The sequence below is a fragment of the Mesoplodon bidens genome (assembly GCF_964165515.1).
Source record: "Mesoplodon bidens genome assembly, chromosome: 6".
Classification (NCBI taxonomy): Eukaryota; Metazoa; Chordata; class Mammalia; order Artiodactyla; family Ziphiidae; genus Mesoplodon; species Mesoplodon bidens.
The window spans coordinates 78,976,047-78,989,492 of record NC_138162.1 but is presented as its reverse complement, the minus strand read 5'-3'; the positions used below and the strand labels follow the sequence as shown (position 1 = coordinate 78,989,492).

The following is a 13,446-nucleotide window of genomic DNA, read 5'->3' as shown; positions in this document are numbered from 1 at the left end:
GCCAAAGTGGTGAAAAAGGGGATCAGGGTGTGAGCCAGTGCAGAGGCGAGGCGGGTGGCTGTGTCAGAGAAGGTTAGGGCTCAGAAGGGCCTGTGGAAATGGGAAAGGGGAAGGATTTTGTCCTGAAGGAACACGCATGACCCCATGGTTTCTTAAGTAGAAGGAGTTTAACTTTATTCTCAAGGGACTTCCAGAGCCCAAAGAATTTTCTGTAAAGAGTCCTTCATAAGCTAAGGCAGAGCTTTCAACCACTGTGCCGATGATCCCCCTGGATTTCGGAGACAGGGGCGACCTGGACCCCCAGCTGTGTTGCCTTCAACTCCGGCAGCTTCACTCAGGGCTCCAGACCCTCCCCAGGTGACCCAGCGTGCTGTCCCAATGCTGTCATCTCTCTGTACGCCATGACGCAAAAGGAGGTAGAGGGGCACCAAGTTAAGGGGTCTTGCGGTGCTGAGAGAACAGACCTTGAGGCTGGCTGGCATCCTCGTGCCTTGACTTCTCCCTCAGCTGTGGGGTGGGGCTCCTGTTCTTTATGCTCCCATCTCAACCGCTGTCTTGCTGTGTATGTGGCGGGGGGTTGGGGGGTTCAGTCGCAGGTGTTATCCATTATGGATGAGGCATGGAGAAGGCCGTGGTGAATAATTAAGCAGGTTTCAGGTGCAGATTGAACATTATAAAAGGAAGGAAAGAATTAAGAGAGCCAGGGGAAGAATTCCGGATTCTGTTGCACAAGCAGAACACTGTGTGTAGATGCTTTCTGTAACTTTCCAGAAGGTCTGTTTTCTTTGCAGTCTCTCTGGTGATTTTCAGTCTTACGTGTGATGGTGGTTCTCTGGTTAATAACTGAACAAATTGCAAGCTTTCCACAGCAGCAGTGAAGATTCTTATGGCTTCAGTCTGGCCTGAGTGGCTCATGAATCCAAACCAAAGCAATTTTTGAGAGTGATAATGGAGAAAATGGCTTCACACATGAGCCAGGGAGAGTTCAGTGGTAGGGGCTATTTAATTTGGACACTTGAGAGTCAACACCCAGAGGCTTTCTATCTTTTAACTAATTCATGGAAAGAAGACAGTGTCTTGAGAGATGCCCAGTGCTGTAAATTCAGAAGAAATACCTCCTGCACTGCCCATCATTTTGAAAAAGCTTCCTTGAATGGGGCTGACAGCCACAGGAATTGCATCAGACTGACCCAGATTATAGTAGGTACAATCTGGCTGCACGCAGAGTGGTCAGAAACCCAAGAACAAAAGAGGAGGGACAGAGAAGTGCCCGAGGACCCTCTGTCTCTGGTCTGGCCTGCAGAGTTGTCCACAGCACAGGAAACTGTCACTTAGCATGGGTGGGTTTTCCAGCTGTGGATTGTTCAGGTCCTTTGCTTCTCTTTTTTCTACCTTTTGACTCTATTACAATTCATCAGGTAGACTCAGGGAGAGACACCTGTCAGCATGTCTCATGAAGAGTTAGGTGAGAAAGAAGGCCGAAGCCATCCGTTACAACGAGTGTCTTGAATGTTCTGTGCCTTTCACGTCTCATGCACCCACATGCGCCCCCATTGCCATGGCTGGTTAAGAGGTACATTGGCTCTGGGAGGTCTCTCTGTCTGTTTCCCGTTGTCAGGCTTCAGAACTACCCTGCCCACCTCTGTTTCCATTAGTTCCCTCCAGCTCAGTTCCACCCATATTTGTCTTGACTTTTTCTGAGAACCACAGACCTGGTCCAGCTCTCAAACCCAGTTTGGTATTACCTGTTGGTTTGGGTCAAACCATGCCGACCCTGGGGACAGCTTCTTTTTGTGTTTGTGTATCTGGCTTGCCATTTCCCCTTATTCAGATTGCAGTGCAAGGATGTTGGAGCACAAGAATGTTCAGCAAGTGTGAAGAGGTAGGGAAGGTCCACTTTCAGCATCCTGTGCCCCCAGAGACCCAGGCCCTGGCTGGCCACATGCCCAGGTGCATTCTGACACAGGTTTTAAGAGAGCCTCTTTTTCCCAATTCCCACTCCTTCCATCCACATAAACTAGATGCTTTTTTCACAGGTTCTATAAACGTAGCAGAGTTTATAGAGTGTGTGAAAGTCTCTGGTAGCACCTCAGAAACCGAGTTTATTTTCCCCAGAAATAGTAGGCATCACTGCCAGAAGGGGTATGTCTGCCCCTTCTCAGAAACATCAGGTGATGATGCTCCACCAGTGACGCACGACTGCCAGGGACATTGGGCACCCAGGGGTTAGTTAATGCAGCTGGGTCAGACACCCTGGGATGTGGTCACATCTCCTGTTACAAGTTGCATTATTGACTAGGGAACATCTAACACCACTGGAAACAATCCATCAGACACACACTGAGGTCAGGAGTTAGCCTCACCTCACAAGTGGACACCCAAGAGCTGGCCCTTCTACCCAAAGAATACCAGTAAAGATGGAGAATTTTTGGATGTACCAATTTGAGTGTCACGAAGACGAGGTAGGTGGATCCTCGGGCTTCAAAATTATGTTTGCTGCTTTGCTCTGGGTTTTCTTCTCCTAGTCCTGTCAGATTGTTAGTTCTCTGCATTTCCCTTGATAGTAGGAGTAAGTGAACAGAGCTGGAATAGGAATAGGATAGGAAGAAATGTAATCAGGTTTGCCTGTTTCTCACAAGTCCAAGATGACCTGAAAAGAGAAAAGGCTGTTTGATCACTTAGAAAGATGTGCACTTTGCTTCCTCTCCAACAGCGTGGCATTGTTAGTTGCTGTGAAAATGAGTTCCTTTGGGCACTGTAGCCTCTAATTCTTGGCTCTATGTTGTGTCTTTTGCTTCCATGATGCTAATGAAACTGAATGGAGATTAGTGCCTTGCACATTAGGAACTGTTTTGCTAATAAATGAACTAATGGGCATAATGAACCCTGTACAGGGCCTGGCACATAGTAATCCATCTGCAAATGGTAGCTATTATTGTTCTTAGCAGATAATGTGTTATTACAGCAAATAGTGTGCTCTTAGCTGCATCTCTTAATACAAACTAAAAGTCACTTTGGTTTTCCTCTCACCGTTCAGTGTGGCCTGAGGATGCCAGTGTAGGAGAACCATCAGGGAATATGGACCTAGATGGAGAAATGAATAGCAGGCTTCCTCCATAAATGAGTCCATCACAAGTTGTAATACCTTTCCAGTAAATACAGTGAGGCTATTTTTGGGAAAAGATAACATTGGTTTATAGATCAACTTTATCAGATAAGTTATCCCACCTTGCAGGGATGACTCTAGTTAATAATTAACTAGTCAGTTTTGTGGGTTTTTTTTTTCTTTTTTGCCTTTAAGAACATGGTTTCAGAAGCTTGGAGCCCTTTAGATGGTGATAAAATGAGTGATCTGTGTGGTCCCCCCAAGATGAAAGCAGCCTCTATCTGAGGAGATTGCTGCAGTGCAAGGTTCTCTCCGAGCTACGAGGTGGGCCGGAACTTCACACTACAGCCTTGCCATGGGTTTAACAGACTTGGAGATGGGAATGGGAGCATTTTCCCTGTGGAAAAAGAGGATGGAAATAGAATATTCTGACAGTTATCGCAAAATGTTCTATTGGTATTAATTGAATCCATTATAAATGTGTATATAAAACACTTCATTAGGCCCAGGCTATTATCATTTTAATGACATAATTATGCCCCTACAATGCCTATGCTAACTTTCCTGCTTCACCACATTAAGGAAATACAAACGTGCATTGATAATATAGTTTGAATTGAGAGTGAATAATTACGGGTTTCTCCAGCAGTTTCAATTTTCAGAAGCACAAACATATCTTGGAGCAAGGAGAAACTAATCATATATTTGTTTTTTTTAAATAATTGTAACATGGAGTAGGTTAATTTAAAACACCTTAGATCAGTGAGGAAAACAATGTACATTTACTTGAGAAAAAGGATTATGCTGTTTAAACCAATATGCATAGTGAAAAAGCTTTGTGAGGACACTGGAAGCACAGAAACTCCATACAGCCCCCGAAAAGGAAGTTTCCCAGGAAAACTAGAGCATGTACTGTGGCCTGCCCTGGGTAATGCCCCCACCTTTGAAAGTCCATATAGAAAAGGGAATGGAACCAGAATGTTCAGGCTGGACAGGACTTGAATGACCAAATGCTTGATTGCAGTCTATGAAATACTACCTTTGAGCACATTTGTTCCTGCTGTGTCTGCAAGACTACTCTAATCATTTGAGGGTGCAGACGTACAAGCAGAATCTGCCAAAGAAGGGAGACAGACCGTGATCAAGAATTAGTAAAGGTGAGGCATCACCTCACACCAGTCAGAATGGCCATCATCAGAAAGTCCACAAACAACAAATGCTGGAGTGGGTGTGGAGAAAAGGAAACCCTCCTACACTGTTGGTGGTAATGTAAATTGATACAGCCACTATGGAGAACAGTATGGAGGTTCCTTTAAAAAACTTAAAATACAGCTACCATATGACCCAGCAATCCCACTACTGGGCATATACCCTGAGAAAACCATAATTCAAAAAGAGTCATGTACCACAATGTTCATTGCAGCACTATTTACAATAGCCAGGACATGGAAGCAACCTAAGTGTCCATCGACTGATGAATGGATAAAGAAGATGTGGCACGTATATACAATGGAATATTACTCAGCCATAAAAAGAAACGAAATTGAGCTATTCGTAATGAGGTGGATGGAGCTAGAGTCTGTCATACAGAGTGAAGTAAGTCAGAAAGAGAAAAACAAATACCATATGCTAACACATATATATGGAATCTAAAAAAAAAAACAAACAACTGGTTATGAAGGACCTAGAGTCAGGACAGGAATAAAGACACAGACATAGAGAATGAACTTAAGGACATGGGGAGGGGGAAGGGTAAGCTGGGACGAAGTGAGAGAGTGGCATGGACATATATATACTACCAAATGTAAAATAGGTAGCTAGTGGGAAGCAGCCACATAGCACAGAGAGATCAGCTTGGTGCTTTGTGTACACCTAGAGGGGTGGGATAGGGAGGGTGGGAGGGAGACGCAAGAGGGTGGGGATATGGGGATATATGTATACATATAGCTGATTCACTTTGTTATACAGCAAAAACTAACACAACATTGTAAAGCAATTATACTCCAATAAAGATGTTAAAAATAAAATAAAATCAGCCTTAAAAAAAAAGAGTAAAGAGCAGACATAGAGAACAGACCTGTGGATGAGGAGCGGTAGGAGGGTGGGGGGAGGGATGAATTGGGAGTTTGGGATTAGCAGATGCAAACTTATGTATAGGATGGACAAACAACAAACTCCTACTGTATAGTACGGGGAACTGTATTCAATATCCTGTGATAAATGATAATGGAAAAGAATATGAAAAAGAATTATATATGTATAACTGAATCACTTTGCTATACAGCAGAAATTAACACAACATTGTAAATCAACTGTACTTCAGTAAAATTTAAAAAAAAATATGGACGGGAACCCTAGCTATATGTGGGTACAAACTTGCACATGAGCACATAAGTGCAATGCTGCATGTGTCCAGAACCTACTGTGTATATAAACCTGTTTCCTTTTTGTGTGTCTTTTTTCCTCTGTTACTAGAGGATTGGTGTTCATGCATCCTTCCATGTATTCAACACACTTATTGAACTCCCATTGTATATTTTATGGAGAATCCCATATTAAGCACTTGAAGAAGAAAATGTAAATTAATAATAAATCCTGCCTTCATGGTGCTTATTAAAATACTGTAATTAAAATATTATTCAATAGCATTTGAATTTTATAAAATATAAGGGAGAAAGTGATGCACCTTAAGAATGGCACAGATAAAATACAAGCAGCTCTCATAGGAGAGGGATTCCTTGCACCTAAGAGAATTGGAAAGACTTCATGAAAGAGTTCACATTTGAAATGGGCCTTTGGTGTGTCATGGACATGTGGAGTTCAGACAAGAGCATCAACAAAGGCTCTGAGCAGAAACTCACAGGTTATATACAGGGAACAGAAAGGAGTTCAGTTTGGCTTGATGACAGAGAATAGGAACTGGAAGGGTAGAAAATGGTAAAGAAATTAAGGCCAATCCTTGGATTCCTTGAGTGCCAAGGTAGAGTCTAAGATTTATTCTTTAAGCAAAAAGGAACCACTAAAGTTTTTGAATTGAGGAGTGAATTGCTCAGAACTTGTTAAAACTGTCTTTAAAAATGAGAGTAAATAGGTGCTTAGTGAGGAGCCTCTGGATGTCTTAGTTTGGGCTGCTGTAACAAGATACTGTAGACCCAGTGACTTAAACAACAGAAATTTATTCCCCACAGTTCTGGAGTCTGGGAAGTCTGAGATCAGGGTACCAGCATGGTCAGCTTCTGGTGAGGGTTCTCTTCCTGGTTTGCAGATGGCTGTCTTCTTGCTGTGTCCTCACAGGGTGGAGAGCAGGGAAAGAGGAAGCACGTTCTCTTGTCTCTCTTATAAAGGCACTAATCACGTTCATGAGGGCCCCACCCTCATGACCTAATTACCTCCCAGAGGCCCCACCTCCTAATACCATCCCACTGGGGGCTAGGGTTTCAACATATATGTTTGAGGGGGACACAGTCCGTAACACTGGTGAAGAAGGTTCATGAGTTCTTAGTGTTTGGCCCACATGTAGTATGTCGATTGCTTAAAAAAAACTTATTCTCAGGTTCTGTGAGTTGCTCCATATCTAGCCTTCGTTGCAGTGAAATTTTCCCTTGGAGGGAACATGTACTTGGATCCACGGGTACTGAGACTCGTTAAACTTGGCTAAGAGCTGGCTGGGGTCTTTCACCAGGTGTCCTAAACAGTGGAGTATCTTGGTGTGTCATGGTTATACATAAGCTGTGTTCTCAACTAACACTAGAGCAATGCATATGCACATGATTCTCTTTTGTAAATCCATCACCATAGTAGCATCATGCTCAGTCCTCATATTCTGATGTGCTACCTTGAATGGGAGACTGTGGGCATGTCAGAAATTGCATACAGCCATTGTGTATACCCCCCAGCCATAGCCAGTAATGAGCTATTCTTGCCAGTATACCAGTAAGAGTCTTGGGGCTTCTAAATTAACTTAAAGTCTTTGTGGTATGATTTTTATAGAGCCTTCTGTGTGCTTTTTAATTTTATTCATGAATAAAATGTTAATAAGGAAGGAAGCGAGATGAAGAAAACATCCCCATGGGTATGTGTTTTCCTTGTGAACACTCTCCCACAGGGGTGAAATCACTTTTGTTACTGTTGGAATCTTAAAAGACTTACCAAATATTGATTGAGTGCATTGTGTGTGCCCAGGCACTGAGCTGGCCCTCTGTGTGCTTTGTCACCGATTAATCCTCACCTCAATCCCGAGAGGCAGGTAATTACTGTTTTCCTCAGTTTTCAGGAGAATCAGAGAGGTTGGGAACCTGCTCAGGGTCTCAGCTGTGAGTGGTAAAGCCAGAATTCACACTCAGCTCTGCCAGATGCTAGGGCTTGAGCACTTAACTCCTTCAGTATCCTGAAACCTCAGTTGCAATTTTACTTGTTCTGCCACAAATCAAAATAAAACACCAGTCTTTTTCAAAGGAGAAATGTTAACTTGTGTTCCCTGTAATCACCTATACTTTTGAAAATAGACCCTAATATTGGAAAGCCAGATCATGGTGGCTTTGAAGACTATAGACCCAGTGTCTTAGGAATTGATTTTTTTTTTTACTTCTGCCAAGCAACAGGCTTTGTTCAGGGCCTTCCAAGTCCCAGACACTGTGGCAGGAAAGGCTGTGTCTTCTCCACTGGAAGCCTTCTTTGACCCAGATGGTCTCTCCTCCCTCCTGCTCTTGCCTCTTATGGCAGCTGTCATGTCACATTTTAACCACCAGAGGAGAGGGAGGGGTGTCCCAAAGGATCCCTATGTAAGTGTACCTTCAAAGGCCTACTTAAAATTAATTCATTTACAACAAAGGCCAAAGTTTCAAGTAAGAATGGGGAGAAAGGGATTTTATTAGAACTTTACCTTGAAAGACAGTACTAAGAAATTACAAATATAAGCTTAGTTTATCTTTTGACTAACAACATGTTGGTTATAATTTCATCTATATGTGAATTCTTAGAGAAGAAGTATTTTTTCATTTATTTTATTGAAGTATAGTTGATTTACAATGTTGTGTTTATTTCTGCTGCACTGAAAAGTGATTTTTATGCATATATATTCTTTTTCATATTCTCTTCCATTATGGTTTATTACAGGATATTGAATATAGGTTCCCTGTCCCTGATCCCAGTCGACCTTGTTGTTTATCCATTCTATGTATAATAGTTTGCATCTGCTAATCCCAAACTCCCAATCCATCCCTCCCTCCCTCCCTCCCTCTCTCTCCCTCTCGGCAACCACAAGTCTGTTTTCTATGTCAGTAAGTCTGTTTCTGTCTTGTAGATAAGTTCATTTGTGTCATATTTTACATTCCACATATGTGATATCCTATGATATTTATCTTTCTCTTTCTGACTTACTTCACTTAGTATGATCATCTCTAGGTCCATCCATGTTACTGCAAATGGCATTATTTCATTCTTTTTTGTGGCTGAGTAGTATTCCATATACATGGAGTGGTATGGTACATACCACATATATGTACCACATCTTCTTTATCCATTTATCTGTCAGTGGACATTCAGGTTGTTTCCATGTCTTGGCTATGGTGAATATTGCTGCTATGAACATAAGGGTGCATATATCTTTTTGAATTATAGTTTTGTCTGGATATATGCCCAGGAGTGGGATTGCTGGATCATATGGTAGCTCTATTTTTATTTTTTTAAGGAACCTCCGTACTGTTTTCCATGGTGACTGCACCAATTTACATTCCCACAAACAGTGTAGGAGGGTTCCCTTTTCTCCACACCCTCTTCAGCATTTGTTATTTGTAGAGTTTTTAATGATGGTGGTACCTCACAGTAGTTTTGACTTGGATTTCTCTAATAATTAATGATGATGAGCATCTTTTCATGTGCCTCTTGGCCATCTGTATGTCTTCTTTGGAGAAATGTCTATTTAGATCTTCTGCCCATTTTTCAGTTGGGTTGTTTGTTTTTTTGTTATTGAGTTGTATGAGCTTAGAAGAGAAGTATTGACTTGGGGAGTTGTAATTTTTCTCAAAAAAAGTCATTGAATCATACAGTAGAAGAACTGCCTTCAATTCACACGTGACTTGCGCAGCATGATCAGAAACAGTCCTTTCAATCATAAAGAGGACCATTTCAGCAAAAATATTTAAAGACTGTTTTCCCAAGGACCTCTATTATCAGATGTTCTGATCATGCTCTTTTAAAGCACCTCTAACATTGTCATCCTTCCATTTTTCTCTTAATTGTTAGCTGGTGTGACTCCACCAACTTTTCAATGGTCCATAGTGGGTTTGAGCAGCTCTCCAACTTTGCCACCTTCAACTTTCTGAGATTCTGCTTTTTCTTTATTTATTTTTGCAGTATTTGCACTTCTACTCTGCAGTGCAGTTGCTGTTGTGTTTTGGTTTTGCCTAGAAATGCCAGATGGTCCCAACAGTCAACAGAGACCAGCTGACAAAGACATGGAGCAGGTAGATGCTAGTGTTTTGGAGGGAGGCTGTTAAGGTGGACACTAACCTTGCGAGTAGTCGGCTCCTTAGTGGCTGTTTTTATGTTATGGTGACTTTTATTTTTCTCAGGGGCTCAGAGACATTGCTACGGAGGACACACTGCATTTGTTTGTGGGTCTGTCTGCCTTCCAAATCAGGAGCTCCTTGGGCATAGTCAGGGATTTGGGCTCCCCAGACGCTGTCTGTACTTCATGTTAAATACATGAGTGAATGGCCCAGGTCAGACTCACTTTTTTGTGTCTTTTGACTGGAATTCCTCCAAAAGTCTTTCAAGATCCCTGTACACACCCCCAGATCACAGCTTTGCTCTCAGTCCTGCCTCAGTCCTTACGCCTTTCTGAAAAGAACGCTGCCCGTTTGGGAAGAGCCAGGGGCCCTTTACCCATGGTTTTGGGGTGTTCCTATTACCATCCTGTCACCTTTTCTGGGTGGTAATCTCCTCTTATGCTGATGTCCAAGGATGAAAGAGGATTAAGGGAAAGGGGAGAGCAAACCCCTCCACCCTCTAGATTTTCCACCTTAATTCAGGAAATAGTTATTAAAGTGCCTACATTGTGCTTCTTCCATGAGGACAGTAGGCCAGTGGCTCACAAAGAAAATACCCTCTGGGCAGAGAGTAGGCAGTTTGTCACCAAGTGGGGCTCCGGTGACTGGTCCCTGCCCTTCAGCTCATCCCTCCCTTCCCTGCAGAGCTGTGCTTCCCTCCCTGCCTCTGTTTCTAGTACCTTCCACCTCTTCCCTATCCCATCCCATCCTGCTGCATGAATACCCTCCAGTTCTCAGGATTCAGCTGAAGCAATTCCTTCCCAATGTAGCATTGCTGATAGACACCCCTCCCCTTCTGCAGAGAGACACCCTCCCAACCCTGTGTCTTTATGTATGGATTCATATCCTAGCCACCTGGCACGACGCTGACTTTACGTGTCTCCTCCCACTGCCTGGAAAGGGGTGGGGGACAGAACCACAACATCGCTTTCCTCTTTGTTTCCCTGGCCCAGTGCTAGGAGCACAAGGAGGCACTGAAATGTCTGTTGCAGGAATACATTAATAGTAATTATTTGTGCACTGTTTTTCTCCCCTTCGTGCATAGCCTGAAAATTCCAGGAACTGTTTGTCTCTCACCTCTACCACCAGCCGTTAGTTTGCCCCAAGGAGATGTCCAGTTGGAATGAAAATGAATGATTGGCTTTCCCTTGGGATGCTATTGCATCCTTAGGTCTAAGATCGGGACTGTCCATCTCTCGTCCTGGCACTGAAGAGCCTAAGTCTTAAGACTGACAGCTCTGCTTTGTGGAACCCCAGAGCTGTGGGAAATCTGCTGGAACATAATCTGCAGAAGACATATTGTTGAGCTTAAGGAGACCTCCTGTAATTACCAACACAGGGAATTGTTGAGTCATCTTTGAACACTACCTCCCTAGAGACACCCTGTGTGGCACTTACCTTTGTGAATTTCCAAGCCCACATTTGCTACCCACCCTTGGTCTCATTTGCCTAAAATTGAATATCTGTTCAGTAACCCAGAAGGCATGAGACTCCAGACAGAAATATGTAATGATAGTTTTTACTTTTTGCATCATTTTGTTGGTTAAATTTTGCCTCCAGTACATCTTTGAAATATAAAAATTATTATCCAATTTCTGGTTTTCTCTCCACTCTTGTGCATATAACAAGGCAGAAGTTGAATTGATGTTAACACCTTTGTTTGGGCTCCATGGAGCCTGTGTCTGCTCTGAAGGTGTTTGTCCACCTTGACTTTGTCAGCAATGGTGTGGTGGGTAGTAGGCTTCCACCAGGTAGGGTACTCTCTTGTTTGGGGACAGTTTTTGCTTTAAAGGAGCTTAGCTGGAGCTAAGGTCTGAGTCTTCACAGGCAAAGGCCACTTCTCTAGTTCAAAATGCAGATGTAACATTCCACACATAACAGCGTAGAGGTCTTCTATCAGAAAGAGGCTTACCACTGATCACTAAAAATAATGCAAGAGAGTAGTGGGTGACTGCTTTCTGTGCAAGTTGGAAAACATGGTAAGGCTGGAAACCACATTGACATCAGTTATTCAGTAAATGTTGACTGGGTGCCTACTGTTTACAAGACGCAAGGCTAGGAACTTGGATTATAAAGATGAATAAGACAAGAACCCTTGGGAGAGTTCTTGGGAGAGGGGAGGCAGACACATAAACAGATAATTACAAAACCCGAAACATGCCATCAGGGGAGAATGGTGCCTTGAATAGAATCTGAGAAAGCTTCAGCAAGATGAGTGCTTTCGACGGAGAGAATGCGGGAGAACTCTCTAGGTGGAGGTCAGTAACGGCACATGCAAACAGAAGGAAGCACAAGGGGCCTCATTTGCATGCAGAAGGCTAGAGCATGAGTGTCTGAGGGGAAGTGCTGCCTGATAAAGGCTGGTGTGGGTCCCCTGAGAACCTCGGTGAGAGCAGTGCCCACCAAAGTCACATTTGTGCCTCTTCTCCAGTGTCCCATGGTGGACGCCTGGCACTGGTCATCGAGCCTTACTGTGGGGTCTGACCTGCCTCTTCTGCATCCCAGCCTGCTCTCCAGATAATCTGTCTTCTCACAACATCTGGAGATGACCTGGTGCTCACAGCATGGCAAAGACTCCATTTTCAGAAGATTTGCAACAAAATAATTAGAGAAATAGGCACTGTGGGATACTTTGGGAGCATTTATTTTTTTAAACGAAGGTGATACACATGGCTCTCAAACCAAGCAATTAAAGAAAAAGCAGCTGCTCTAGCTTCCCCAGGGACTAGACCTTTAAAATTTTTGTGACAGAGAAAATTACTTGGGGAAAAATAGACATAAATGTCCAAGGAAGCTCTTCAAATTTGAAAAACTGGGAAAATTCAAAGGCATTAAATTATCATGAAAACTTTACTACATTAATTTTGAGTAGGTCAGACATAGAGCTAACTCAGCAAGTCCCCACCAACTCTCTTGGGTGCCGAATGAAAAATTCTGTGTGTTCTTTTTTAGGCACACGGGGCACCTTTCTTTTTTTTTTCCTTTTTTTTTTCTTTTTTTTAGCGGTGTGCGGGCCTCCCACCACTGCGGCCTCTCCCGTTGCGGAGAACAGGCTCCGGACGCGCAGGCTCAGCGGCCATGGCTCACGGGCCCAGCCGCTCCACAGCATGTGGGATCTTCCCAGACCGGGGCACGAACCCATGTCCCCTGCATCGGCAGGCGGACTCTCAACCACTGCGCCACCAGGGAAGCCCCTGGGGCACCTTTCTTGTGTCCAGGGACCGTGGGGCTTGGGTACTTTGTGTCTGATGTTACCCTAGTGCCCATCCTCTTGACTTAACTGCGGAGCAGCTGATTTCTGCATGTGAGTGTTGAAGAGGCTCATTGGTGCTCACCTCCCTGCTCAGAATCAGGTATATCGGCTCATGGGAAACAAATCCAGGTTTCACAGCAATAGACTGGGGTGGTACCACATCTATGTGCATAATACTGCATTTCACCACATCATGCTTCCGTTCATTTGGTGTTTCCTGTCATTAAGACTCTTTGGAAAGGATTTATTGTTTTTATGATTTCACACAGTGCTTGCTGGCCCCCACCCCCTTGTATGTGAACGTGCCCCCTCCCTTCCTGAGTACCATTGCTCTGTGGAACATTCTCCCTTCCCACGCAGAGGTGTATTACTGATGTCTCTGTGCCTCCGCTTCCCCGTGAGGTTCAGTCTCCAGAGGTCAGAAGCAGGTTCAAGCTATTGCTCGTGTGACTGCTTTCTTTACCCAGAACATACCTCTCCTCACTCACAGACCCATGCTTCCTCAGAGGATAGGTCCTTGCCTGGGTTCGGTTTTATGC

The 13,446-nt window shown here is 43.7% G+C and overlaps 1 protein-coding gene across 2 annotated transcripts in view; it reads left to right on the top strand.

Moving 5' to 3' along the window:
• Nucleotides 1-13,446, top strand: part of APBA1 (amyloid beta precursor protein binding family A member 1) — a 225,990-nt gene that overhangs the window by 173,075 nt on the left and 39,469 nt on the right. The window lies entirely within an intron of this gene.